Genomic DNA, 14,890 nt, shown 5'->3' on the forward strand with positions numbered 1-14,890 from the left:
TCAATACACAAAATCGTATCGCTTCTCCATGACGAGTATACTCGTCAGTCACAGTTAATTGGTTAAATCACTTTTCCCGTCTTTTGGAAGTGATGTAAACTACACAGATTTGAATATTTATTATGGTGTTTAGAATTCTCTCTTTCTGATTTTTGACGCATTAAGATGAACACTGAAGTTCTTAATATTTAGTCTACATGGAAGCAACTATCCTCGTCGAGATAGGAGCATATCATGGATGTTTATTTTGCAGATAACTAAAATTTGATAATTGCAAAATGTAGTTATTACCTGTATCGATGATTTTTAGTCAAGCCTTAGAAGTACTTTTATCCTGATCTTATAATAAAATTAAATTGGGATAGTAGCTTAGAATTCTGCCAGTAACTCACTTAGCTCAGATGCTTGTTCTTCAAGACCTCAAGGAGACGTTTCAGCCACCAGAAAAGTGAATAGTCTTTTTTTGTTTTTAAATTCGGGTTATTAGCGGATAAGGTAAAATTTCCAAGCTTACCTTTATTAATCTGTAGAACATTTTGTATTAACTTCTGGCACATTTCTATAGAAACCCGAATTCTTGCTTTATCATGCAAGATGAGATATCATTAGCGCTTATCATTAGCATCTCAAAGAATTTGATCATAATAAACAGTAAAGTATGGCAATAGTGATAGTATCTATCAGAAATTGCTTATAACGCTAAGGTAATCCCCGCGCAAACCTATAACATCCCCAGTCTGGGGTTAGACGATTCTTTTTCTTCCTATAAGTTCAGATGAGCTTCATTTTCTTCTAGATGCATCATTAGTCATTCTCTGCGAAGATGGAATCGAGTTAGTCCTTAGTACAACGATAAGGCAGTACAGAAGCAAACATTTGTGCATAACGGAAGAAGGTGGATCATCCCATTGCTGTAATGTTTTAGCATGTCAAGTAAGTGCAGGACTTTAATCGCAGTTTTTAACTTTGTGGGTTTCAAATGGGCAGCTAATATAAAACCTAGCCGTTGTTTTTGTAGTAAAATAGAGAGAAAAGTTGTAGAGACATTAGGTTATTTCGAAGCAGGAAAGATGAAAAAAGAGCAATGCCATAGCCGGGCTCGAACCACGGACCTCTCGAATACGCGTTGAGGGTGCTGACCACGACACCACGAAGGCATGCTAAGAAGGCAGGAGAAATAAATACCTTATAAAGTTATACTTTAATGAAGTATAGGTAATACCTAAGGTAATACCTGATTACCTAATAATACCTAATAATCAGGTATTACCTAATAGGTAATACCTGATTTTTACCATGAAAAAAGTAATTCAGTATTTTTGACTACTAAAACATTCATAAAGAAGCACGGAGGATTAAGCTTCCTCTCCATTTAATAAGGCGACACGAAACGAGATCTACTATCGAGCAAAAGGTTGAATGTTCTAAAAGAAATCTTTTCTTCACTCATAGGATTCTATCGTGACTTAAAAAATATCTAACTGATAGCAAATGATTCGAAACTTATAATGCATCTAAAATGATAATTATTTGCATATGATGTACCAAATTTAATCATTTTAAACGAAACATTTGAAATTTATAACAACGCATATGAATTTACAGCTGCCTCGCAATTTCTGCAGCATTTCAAAATATCAAAGAATATCTATACGAGACACTTACTTGGGAAGATTCTATAAATTATGAGGACCACCACAGTACCCAATGATCAGTTCAACTCATTCATAGACTTGACGCCAACAAGCAAAACATTAACATATTAGCATAAAAAATACTACAGATGCATCTCTACTCTACATATAATAAATGAAAGAATCTGTATGAGTGTGTATCTTTCATTCGTGCTACTCGTATGCTATTACACCCACGGCTACGAAATTTGGTACATAGGTGCATCTACATAAGAGCCAGTGCACCTCGAAGCGAGTTTTTCAAAATTCGAATCATAGTTTTTTATTTTATATTTTTTGATGAAAATTGCATCATTTCGAATAGTTTCATTCTTTTAGAAATGTGGTTTTGGCAACAGGTTTTCATTCAATGCTTTGTATACTGGACTGCTGATTGTTGAATATATGAGATAAAATATTTGTTGTTTATTTCACTGTTTTTAAGATATTGAAAAGTTTAGCATGATTCTTTTTGCAAACTGGAAGTTGATTAATTTATTTATTAGGATAATTAAAATTCGTATTAAGGGATTTTCATTGTAATTTTTTTAATATGTGATACATTTTTATTGAATTTTTTTTATAAAGTTGTTCAGCAGAGTTAAATTCTGTGCAGGTTTTAAATTTAATGTTTGGCATTTTTAGAGCATTTAGGCATTTTTAAAAGCCAAACAAAAGCTGGCTTCGTAGTAGCTGGTATATAACAAAGTCAAATTTGGTATGAAATAAATGCTCACTTACCAAAAGAAAATCTTAAATTCAAAATTTAAAAAATTTCATGATATATTTCAATTAAGAATTAAATTTCCATTTCATCCTGTATTGATTTAGTACTGTTAAATGTTAATAATGTGTTCTCAGTTCATTTATTTCGTTTAAAAATACGTAAGGTATTTATACTTAAGATGCTGCTCTTTAACATTCTGGTTCAGAGTGTTGAAAAGCTCATACATTAGGCTATTTCGTGACCCATTCCCTACCATTGTATACTCAGACAATGGCACGTTTTCCTACACTTCGATTTCTGTAAGCTCCCAAAAGAATTCTGATTTTCCAGTTCATACATAATGCATGCTATCTGATGAAAAATTGTACCCGTACATGAACCTATAAACGTACGGAGTAGGCGAGGATTTGGAATTTTGCAAGAAAAAGCAAGAATAGTAGAAATCATCGGAATGTGAAAAATTTATGGGAATCGTTCATATTCTCCTTTCTTTGTCCCCTCTGCAGTGGATGACAGGAGCTCTTTTTTTTGAGAAGCTTGAACTTATAATAACATCTTTTTATGCCTTAAAATCTCATATTTTAGCCATTAGCGAAAATCGTTCGGTCGTGACCCAAATGTCGTGTAAGGTTTGCAATTTAGAATAAAGAAAGTGTTTAAAGGAATGAATTTGCACTAAAATGTTTGTTTTCTGAAACTTTGAAATATTTAATAATAATTTTAGAAAGCATTTGGAATTTATCCAAATCCAGTTTGCTTGCTAGGAATTCATAGCAGCTTAAGAAAACATAAACGGATAAAAGTTATTTGGCAGGTGCAAAAGCAGAATAACTCTAACCACTACGTTTCTAAAAGCAAGAATGTTCGGAGAAATTTATTATTTAATCAACTAAATTTAATCAAGCCTTTAACATATGCAAAACTTAAGAAAATAAAGAAACTTTCTTTGTAGCGGAATGCTTTGAGAATTACTTATTCATTTGTTAGCGAATATGTTTCTTTATTAAGAATATTTTTCCAACTATTTCAATATGTCTGTGCAATCAGAATTTGATCAAAATATGTGAGTAAAATTCGCAATTCTTTGACTTTAATTATTTATTAATTTTAGAATTTGCGTTCTTGTCATCCTAGTTTTCAAAGAATTATCAAAAAGAGATATGACCAGTAAGTTAGAGCTAGAACGTGATTTAATCAAAAGTAAATTTTTATATTGTAGCTGGAGTTTAAGCATAGAATAAAATACAACGAATATAATTAAAATAGCACAAAAATTTATCACAGTTTGACAAGAGCATTTTTGATTCGAATAATATACCTTTTAATTACGAAATGAATTATTTGTAAATAAAGGCTTGTATTTAAAAGCATTTTATCAATCCTTTCTTTATTGACTTATATGTTAAATGTATAACTTATTTAGCTGTATGTTAAAACTTGGTCCTTGTTGTCAGTTATGTTCCCCACTAGGAGTGGCATTTGTGCTAAATGTATTTTCATTCTTACTTTATAACCACTAATATAAGGGAAAGGAATATTTATGTTATAGCACATAAATAAGTTCTGTAAGATACATTCTTGTTGAATTGAATTATTTAGCTTATACCAAAACATAATAGGGATCTACGCCTATGCCGTCGGATAACTTCACGAAAAACTTGTTGTTGTCGTTGTTGTGACTTACCTTACTTGTATGACAGTAATACCAGAACAATCCCACGAAATTTATCGTGGCAAGAAGTGCAAGATTGTTAATGTCTTGGCAAGAGCCTTGAGTTTCGTACAGGTGGCTATTTTTCTCAGTTCCGGTCCCAAATATGATGGAGAGCACCCCGTGCGGACGGGTCCGAGTGTTTTCCACCCCTCTTCATCTACCTCCAAACTCTCCACAGAACCTTTAGTAGAGTGCCCCCATGCCAAACAGACAAACACATTTACAAACATCCATGCCTTCTCCGGGATTCGAACTCGGGACCTTCGGCACGGCAGTCAGCGTCACTAACCCAGTAACCACTATCCCGGTTGAGTGGTGCGGAAATCTTTCATAGTGCAACCAGCTCGAATTCGCGTTCCAAAAAGGTGAGACTACGAAAACGTACCTTTAATCAATTTATTCGACAGGATTTGAGCTACCAGTGTCCAGCGATCTCACTATTCGGTCACTGGTGGGTTGAGGTGCTTGTTGATAAAGGCACAATAAACGTATTAGTTTATTCTCCCTAGATCAACAGCTTGGAATTTGTTGATAAATCAATTATCAATAAATTAATGTATTTGTTGGTTATCAGTAAATTAATGTACGATTTATAATTTCGAATGCTTCATTTTATTAGAAAAACGTAATTAAAACTTTTTCATAACATACTTCACCTATAATTAGCGAGTTAGTGGAAACGGAGTTTAATATTCACAGAGTGCCCAAAGGATCAGAGCTATTTAAATCCTTGATCACAACAATTAAAGAGTCGCCTTAGTATTTGAAATAGGGTCGATTAGGTACTTGTCAGAGTAAGAAACATGACACACTAGCGATGTACTTGCCGGGATTCGAACCCCAGACTGTCTGAGCTAGCCGGATGTGTTTCTAATTACACTACGAAGACACGCTGTAAGGAAGAGAAAATTGCTTACATTCTTTCCACTTAAAGGGTGATTGGAAAGGAGGGGTAGTTGCTAAACCCAGAGTCAATTAAATATTTGTCGAAGGACGGAACATTATAAACCAACATTCGAAATCCGGACCTTCCAAACTAGATGGATGTGCTTCCAATTATACTCAGAAGGCACGCAACAATGAAGGAGAAAATTCCATACAAAGCAATCTACCTAACAATTAATCAGCGGCCGATCGGTAAAAGCCGCTGAATACTGGTAGTTCGGTCAGGGGTTTGAGTGCCGGCGAACGGGCTGGCTGTATGGGTGTTTTCATGGTTTTACCCACGTGTAAAGTGGATAGGAGCCGGTTTCCCTTAAAAAGACCTGCACGGGGAATCTCTTCCTTTCCGTGTAGTGCCAAATGTTGCAAGTCTCATTAAGTAGCTAATCGTAATTCCTGTTCGATAGTCAGCCCACCAGCGGCCGAGCGGTAAAGTCGCTGAACATTGGTAGTTCGGTCCAAGATTCGAATCCCGTGAACGGGCTGGCTGCATGGGCGTTTTCGTGGTTTTTCCCATGTGTAACGTGTATACGGGTCAGTTTCGCCTAGAAAGTTCTCCACGAAGGCATCCCTCCCTTTAGGCAGATAGCCCTAGTGTGCTTTGCCGTAATTAAATAAACCAAACCAAAACCTGTTCGATAGCCATTAAAACATTTGTACCCAAATTTGTCTATGGACCACATTTGATGGATAATACGTATCTAAAACGATCAGAGAAATAATCTCATAATCGTAACTTGTAGAAAACACAAATTTAAATTATAATTCACGATCACTAAGAAATTTTTTTAATTCTAGCGCCAACTAAATTAACGTAGCAGGCTGAGAAATTATTTCTTATATGCAGCAAGTTTTTGTATTTAGTTATTAAAAAATTTGATTCATTTCGAAACATGGAATAAAAATAGATCTCATTGTTCTTCACAATCACTTCCCTCTCCCCGGGAAAAAAAAAAAAAACTGAACATTTTCACAATGTGAATGTAGTAGATGATATATATTACATATTATGTTTAATCTTGAGTTTTTTCCATGAAGCATGTCATTTGTTCTTTAATAAGAAAAGGTGATACCATAGCTGATGAAAATAATGACATTAGCATAGAAATGACACCAACCCACTCAAATGTGTTTTCTTTAAGACAGAGCTACAATCTTTATAATAATGCAATCGTGAAAGAGTAACGTTGAATGATACAGTTGATGATATTAATCGCATGTTTCATTTAAAATTATGCTTTGATTTAACGCCTTCAAACCAACTTCAGCTGCTTTATGTACTGAAATGCTAGAAGGACATATATATATTCGATTATTAGAGAGTTAATTTTGTCACGTTACAAATTTCCACGAATTTTGATGGGTTTTGGAAATTTTGTAAATACTGTATTTTTCGCCGTATAAGACGCACTTTTTCTCCCCAAAATCAGGGGGGGAAAAGTGCCTGCGTCTTATACGGCAAATACAAAAGCCCACCATGGCCCTCCGCTGCCCCTCCACCTCTGCATACACACCTTACCGCAGGAATACTCGGCCACTCCGTTCCCTTCCACCTCTTGGCGCCGTCTGAGACCAGGAAGCCCCGCTCTGCCTCGCACTGTATTTGGACGGTCTATGCCTCGCGCTGCGATTGGCTGAGCGAAGAGGCGCGTGCCTTCGCTCGCTCCCGCGCTGGCTTTGTGCACTTTTTAAGAGTCTCGTAAGCCAGCGCGGGAGCGGCTTCACGTCTTCACGTCACGCGGGAAGGCACGCGTCTCTTCGCTCAGCCAATCGCAGTGCGAGAGCAATCGGGAGCAAGCGGAGGCGCGGATAGCTGTGAGCTGTGATATATGTAGTATGGTATATCTGAATGAAATATATCATATTTCATACCACCCCATCAAGATGTCGAAGCAGAAGAGACTGGCATATAAAGTTGCTTTCAAGCTGGAAGTAATAAAATTTGCTAAGGAGCATGGAAACAGAGCAGCGGAGAGACACTTTGGGCCACCTCCAACTGAGAAAATGATAAGAGAGTGGAGGAAACAGGAGGATCAGCTCCAAAAGTTGGATAAAAGCAAGCACACCTTGCGTGGACCAACTGCAAAGTGGCCAGAGTTAGAGGTAGAAGTAAAGGAGTGGATCACACGTCACCGGCAAAATGGACTTTCTGTCTCAACAAAAATGATAATCTATGAGGCCAAACGCATTGCTGTGGAGAAAGGCATTTAGGATTTCACCGGATCACCATCGTGGTGCTATAGATATATGAAGAGATCTGGCCTTTCTATGCGCACCAAAACCAGAATTGCCCAAAAAATGCCAAAGGAATACTATCACACAAGTGTGTGAATGGGTTAAAAGGTTATGGGACTCCGTAAAGAAAGACATTGTTGTAAAATCATTCAAGAAGTGTGGCATTAGTAATGCCTTGGATGGAACAGAAGACGACGTCTTATTTGACACCAGTGAGGAAGAAAGTGATGACAATGACTGCGTGGATCTGTCCTTCCTCATTTCTGATAGCAGCGAAGAAGAGGAATTCTTGGGGTTAGAATAAAAACATGACAGCCTTATTTTTGTTACTTTCACTGTTTGCTGACTGTTTATGAGAGTAAAGATAGTTCTTAGTATGTTACATGGTTGACATAAAATTTTTCTTAAACTGCTGTTAACTTTATACAGTTGATATAAAATATTTTACTACAGAATTTGGTTCATAATCTTTTTTTTCTAGATTTGCCTCCTTTAAAATTGGGTGCGTCTTATATGCCGGTGCGTCTTATACGGCGAAAAATACGGTAGTAAGTAACCTGAAAAATTTATATAATTCCCTTTGATTATATATTTAGCAATACCAGTTAGTTATACAGGCTGCTAAAGATGAAATTAAGAAAAAAATATGCATGAAGAAAAAAGTATATATTTATCAGTTTTTAATAAATCTAGTTAAAACAGTTTTTATTATCAAAGAACAAATTATATTTATGGTTTTAATCTGTGATCCTTTAGCCATAAAATTTTATTTTTCAGTTAAAAAAGCACTTTCGTCCACATCATTAATTTTAATCGAAATTTTTCAATTTTTAATTTTGCAACTTCATACTTATAAAAGAGAATTAAAATTTTGCTTTTAGCGAAAGAACATACTGAGACTGGAGTTATATTTTCATAAAATTACAAATAATTACATTCAGATATATAAAAAAGAAACATGTACATTTTAACTACAGCTGTTACGATTTTTCGTTTAACATATCCAAATGCCAAGCTTTTCTTACAACGTAATTTATGAATATATGATTTTCAATGAATCAACAATTTTAATCAGAGTTTTATGTGATGACCTTTAATGACTTTCTATGTGTCGTTTCGTAGTATGATGTTACTCATCTGAGAAACAAATTGCTACTAAAGTTTTTTTTTAGTTTAGGAAACGACGAACGTCATCGAATGTATACGTATAGTTCAAAATAATTTTAAAATTATACATCATTAAAAATTTATGGCATTTATGACTGCAAAACTTAACATAATAATTAGATTTATATTTTTAGTTTTAAGGATTTTGTTCAATAAATTGCCTTTACCAAAAACATGCAATACCGAAGCGGAATTAAATGATTTTTTTAAAGGATAGTGCAATTAATTCGATAAGAAGTTTCATTTTAGTTTTATCATTAAATGCCATTAATGTTATTCGACGATACGAACACAGTAATGAAAATGAAGACATTAAGAGCAAAAAAATACCTACATCAGTGAAATTACGAATGCAAATTAAACTCAATTTTGGTAAATTTGATATCAAGCGAATTTTAGCTAATGACAAGCAAGACTGTCTGTTACTGTTATTAAACTGATGCGTGAATTATCAAATTACTCTTAGATGCAAAACAAAAAGAATCAATATGCGCTGATGTAATTTTCTCCGATGACTACAAGGTAAAATCTGCGAGATCTGCAGTTTGATTCATCAAGAACTCGAAACAGAAGATTTAATATGTAAAAGGTTTAACTGCAGCAGCGAAAAAAAACTGCTGATGAAGCTATTTCATCTGTAATGGTGTTGGATGACGTCAGGACAAGTAATGAACAATTCTTAAAAAATTGGACGCAAAATCTTTACTAACCAAAAACGAAAATGAAATATTTGGCTGAAACAACAAATTTCTTGATGCAGTTTGGCTTCGGCATATAAAACCTGCAACAACTCAACGTTCTCAAAGAAATGCTAACGCAAGAGAAAATCAATTCTGACTTTGAAAGGAGTCAATTCTTTATGATTGAAATTTTACGACTAGGGCCTTTCAGAAGAATGGCAAGGAGGATTGAGTTCGCCATGCCGCTAAGATTTGACGTATTTTTAATGTAGATTTTCTCATACATTTTATAGAATGATAAAAAAATATTAAAAAAAAGGAAAAAAAATAAAAGCTCAGAGAAAAGATTGGATTTAATATCCATACAAGAAGCTCTATTTCTGATTTAACTTTATTATATAAGAAAAGTTAGAATAGATTTCAGTACAGAATTTTGTTATTACTCTGGAACTAGACTGCGTCTAATATTACGCAGAAGTCATACCTTAGTTACGCAGAATCTACGCTTAACGTAAAAACTACTTTGATACATTTCAAATAAAATCAGTTATTACTATTAAACATTCGAATAACATACCACGATTTTAAATTTTAAATTAAAGAAATGAAAAAAATATTTGCAATATTTCTTATGCTATATAACACCCCCTAAAGTTTTTTAAGGGCTCAGATAAAAGACTGGATTTAATATCGATAAAATTCTACATATTTATGACTTAATTTTACTCTCGAACAAAAGTCAGTATAGATATCATTTCACACATTTGTTACTACTTTTAAAGTACAATGCTTCTGATATCACAGAAATGTTAAATTGTTAAATTCCAAGTTTACAGCCTTTATTACTACTAAATACCCGAACAATATAGCATGATTTCAAATTTTAAATTAAAGCAAAACAGTTTTGCCATATTTTTAATATTATATATCTGCTCCCCTAAATATCTAAAGTAAAAATAATATGATTTATTATATTTTCATTCTGGAATAATGTAAGAAATGCTAGTAAGACATATACACGAATGATAACTACAGCATGAATTACACTGAAATACGAACTATACATGTTATTATTATGGACTATTGCAAACTAGAATTAAAATACAACTAAACACTCAGTTAACCATACTACGTGGGACCACAATTTATACGATTAATCGGAAGTCCTAAGTAACTGGATTGTCTTATTTCTGAAATCTAAGTGTTCCTTTAGTGTAATGTACACGAGTAGATTTGGCACGCTTATAGTACTTTATTTAATCAAATATCCCGCAGTTAGAAAGAGAATATTTCTACTTTACACAGCACATTTATAGCTACGATATGACTGCTGAAAACGTATTGTTTAAAAACATACACCATTTGTATTTAAAATAAAATAAATAAATCTTTAAATAAGATACAACAACACGCTGAACAAGTATTAGTTTAGAAGTCAAACAACAAAAATTTAAATTTCACATTGATTCAAAAAAAATCTTTCTATTCTAGTTAACGACCATAATTCCAATTCAGATTTAAAAAAATCACATAAAAAATCTTTCTATTCTAGTTAAGGATCCTAATTCAAATCCATCTTTGCCTTCAGCCTTTAAGGACATTATGTTTTAGTTCTTGTTTCATCAACAAATGGCGCCAGTAGCTTAACTCCTGTCCAGTCTATCTTATCTCATCCTATCTAATCGCTATATCTTATCTAGTTCATTTGCGCTTTTCAGCTGAGGATGATGTTTCGGTAAAACTAACGAAACTAGTCCTAAGAAAATTTGAAAATATAACGCTGATTTTTGTTTTTTGACTTCTAAATTAAATAAACCTTTCTTTACATAGGTCCTAAAACTAAGCATAGAATCTTGCTTTTTTCCTTGGACTTACTTAACTACGTAGTTTAGTCTATTTTTAATTAGAAAGGAATTATTTTTTAATGGCTAAACATTGATTTGAGATTAAGATAAAAGCCAAGCCTACACAGGGTGTCTCAAAAGGTCGTTGCCAAACTCAACATACAGGTTCTCATACCATGACACATAAGATTTATATAGGAACTTGTGTCCGAAAATGCAGACGATGACCGCTAGAGGGCAAAGTTCGCATGCGTAGAGGGGAAGAAAGAAAATAAGCTTAAAGAGGTGTTAATATGATTTTTATTAACCCTCTAAGCAGCCTGGGCTTTTGGATCTGACATGAAGACCTATATCTAAACAGCCTTTATTAGCTAAATTTGTATATATTTATATATTATAGTCTCTGTTTTCATGAACTTACATTCATCAAGAGGATATTTATAGTATTAATGAAAGTAAATTAGCAAAATATATTAAATTATAAGCTAGTGTATGCCAAGGAACAAAAAATCGCATGACCGGATAAAGCGGCCCGTGGCGCTCAGAGAACACTGTTAAATCACAGACGATGTTCAAAATTCCTTCCATTTGACGCAATGTATACTTCACAATCTCGGCGCATGGATTTACGGACCCACCGCTTCCATGATCCACGAGATCCATGTCCAATGTTACGGTCGTCTCTTATATCATGGAACTTCATGCATCCCCACAGGAAAAATCCAGGGGAGTCAGGTCGGGGGACTGCGGTGGCCTTGCGTCTGGTCCTCATCACTATACAAGTAATGCACATCAGCTCATTCTAACTTAGTAAACAGACTGATCCTTCTCCTGCAACGTCCTCATCCGAAATGATCCCGTTTATCATTTTCCCATAATCCTGCGAACATTTTCCTTTAGCTACTGCACTCGTAACAATATTATAACGTATTTCTCCCGCCTTCTTAGCATGCTTTCGTAGTGTGGTGGTCTGCACGCTGGGCGAGTTTTCCAGAGGTCCATGTTTCGATTCGCGGCGAAGGTGTTGCTCATTTTTCATGTCTCCTGCTTTCAAAAACACCTACTAACTCTACAATTTCCCTAATAAAAAAAATTAACAAGTTGTTCAAAACAGATGAAGATAAAAGAATTACTTTGAAATCAGTAGGAAGCATTTGGAATTAAATTTCTGATCTTTAAGATTTCTAAAAAAATCATTACTTTTGTGTTTTATATGCACAGTGTAATTTTTCTTTTAGTTTCAGACATAATGTTCTTACCTTTAAAAAACACTAAATGTGGAATGCTTTTAAATTTTAAAAAGAAAAGGGCTAATATATACTTAGAGATAAGGGGCATAATGGAACGCTTCTGCGATACTTCAAAATGAAAGAAATCGTTTCATAGAATTACCTGGACACACCTACATTAAAAAAAAGTTTCTAAAAATAAACGTACTTCTTTTAACTTATTAAAGTTGTCTTTTTACTAATTAAGAATATTAAGAATGAAAAGAACTTACAGTACTATAAAATGTTCGCTTTAAGTCTTAAAAGAAAAACCTTTAAATACATTCAAATAAAGAACCGTCTCAAAGTCTAAAAATTAAGTTATTCTTATATCCTTATTCGTTGAAAAGTAATTTTAATGCGACATACAAAAATCTAAATTTAAGGTGAAAAATATGTAATTTGAAGGTATTAAAGCAACGCATGCTTTTAGCATATAAAAAATACATTTCGTATGAATGAGAAAACTTCTTTCAATATTAAAAAAAAATATTTCCAGAAATTTTAAAGAAGTGTTGAATTTTCTGTTAAAAATAACTTCAAACATTTCTTGCTGAAATATTGATTTAATTACATGAAAATGTAGTTTTATTATATAGAAGATGAATATTTCTGCATTTCAGCGTATACAGTACAATTTAATGCTTTATCTTCTTAATGTTTTGAATGTTTTTATGTTATTGCGAAATGAAACAAAAGAATAAAATTATTTAATATTTTGATATTCTTTTCTATTTTAAAACTTTAACTGTTTCTTCGAATACTTCTGCAGCTAATATTCAGTTTCAAATATCATTTAAAATATCACATATTACTTCAGAAATTTTAATACTGGAAAATAAATTGATACTGTGATAACAACTATTCTTTAAAAGACTTAAAAAACTCAATCACAGTTTACTTCCTTAAAGCGAGGTACCATTTTACCTTTTAAGATCAATATTTTATAACAAAACGCTCTTTTAATATTTTATGTTATGCTTTTTTTAAATAAAATTGGCCTTTTAGTTTATAATAGACAGGTTCAATATTTGCTTTTTTCGAATTTCAAATATGAGCATTTTTCTTTCTTGGGTCATGGTTTTAATATTTACCATGTAGAGTCATAAAGTTTTTTTTTTTTTTTTTTTTTTTTTACCCCGGAGACATGAGAAATGAGCATTCCCCTAGCCGAATATATATATCTTCTCTGTTATAATTTCCTATACGCGTCTAGCGCGTTCAAGTGAAACTTCTACAGGGCGGCCGTAACGCGCTTCAAGCGTTCTTCTACATTTTAAAACTTTTAAAGCGGTTTCTAAATGTTTATTTGTTAAGAGTTTTTATTTTTGTTTGTTCTAATATCTCCTAGAGGGCAGTACTAATCAAGAATTCTATTTCTACTTGAATTTCACCCCCGGGGTCTAATGAATATTCGCGCCATTTTACATAAGATAGAAGTACAGTGAGAGATCTTCAACGTCTACTCAGCAGAAAAAGAGAAAAAATTAGTTTGTGAATTGAAAAGACAAGAAGGATATACGTTTGATGAGTACAGTCCATAATAACTCTAGGATTGATGTTGAAGCACGGAAAAGAACTGTAAAAAACGGAAAGAACCGTCTGGATCAGATGTTATCAAATTAATCCTGCTGTTAGAAATAAGCAGAGATATTATTGCTTTATTTCCTTATTTTACTTAATGTTCATTTAAATTCATCCACTACGAAAGTTATAGATGGAAAGCTATGTATGTACAGAGAAAACAACATTACACGCTGCAATGAGCAATGCCTTCGTCGGAACCCGAACCCGAACCTCTTCAATACGTGCCAAGTGTGCTACCGTTACACCACGAAAGCATGCAGAAAGGAGGCAGAAAATACCTTATACCTTATTATAATCATTTGAAAATATATTGTGAATATTTTACAGCTGAAAACCGTTTTGCAATTTTAAAGCAAATGTTTTTTCTTTCTACTTAAAAATACAGTGTCAAAGTTTCAGAATCAAATGATCTTTTTAATCTTTAAGTAGTTCTATGATATTTTAAAATGGAAAAACGCTTATAAAAATGAAATATTTCTCTTTGATTAAAATATAGCACTAAAGCTTTATGACTAGTAAGCTTCAAATAAATAATACAACTAACACTAACGTTTCATGACCAAATATTTTTAATACTTAACTGCATGCTTTTTTGGGAGGAGGGGGAAGAAGGAAAAATTTTATGATTATTTGATAATAGTTTCACGTAAAAATTTCAGATTCTTTCAGTATTTCGAGAAACTAATATTTCACTAAATATTTATATATATCTTCAACCCTCTTTTAATGTTTCAAGAAAAGATATCATTCTAATTGTAAAAAATATATTTAAGTTGCTTATCTTCACTTTTAATGCTTTACAATGAGACATAATTTTTTGCCATTCAACCAAAATATAATTTAATACTTACCAATAAAACACGTTAACAATGTTAAAAGTGCATTATTTACAGCTTCAGATAAAGCAGCTTTTAAATTTAAGAAACAAAATGCCTTTTTATCCTTTTTCTTCTTTTAAACAAGTTGCCATTTTTATCTCATAAATTGTAGTATTAAAAAAAACCCTAATGTCTTAAAATGAAGCATTATTGATTATTGTTATGAAAAAATAAA

The 14,890-nt window shown here is 33.0% G+C and overlaps 1 protein-coding gene across 6 annotated transcripts in view; it reads right to left on the reverse strand.

Annotated features, from left to right (window-relative positions):
- Nucleotides 1–14,890, reverse strand: part of LOC118184756 (neural-cadherin-like) — a 639,735-nt gene that overhangs the window by 129,985 nt on the left and 494,860 nt on the right. The gene's annotated exons all lie outside the window — the stretch shown is intronic.

Source organism: Stegodyphus dumicola, chromosome 1, assembly GCF_044657685.1.
Source record: "Stegodyphus dumicola isolate Sdum_Otavi_A_Nest chromosome 1, ASM4465768v1".
In the NCBI taxonomy this organism is placed as follows: Eukaryota; Metazoa; Arthropoda; class Arachnida; order Araneae; family Eresidae; genus Stegodyphus; species Stegodyphus dumicola.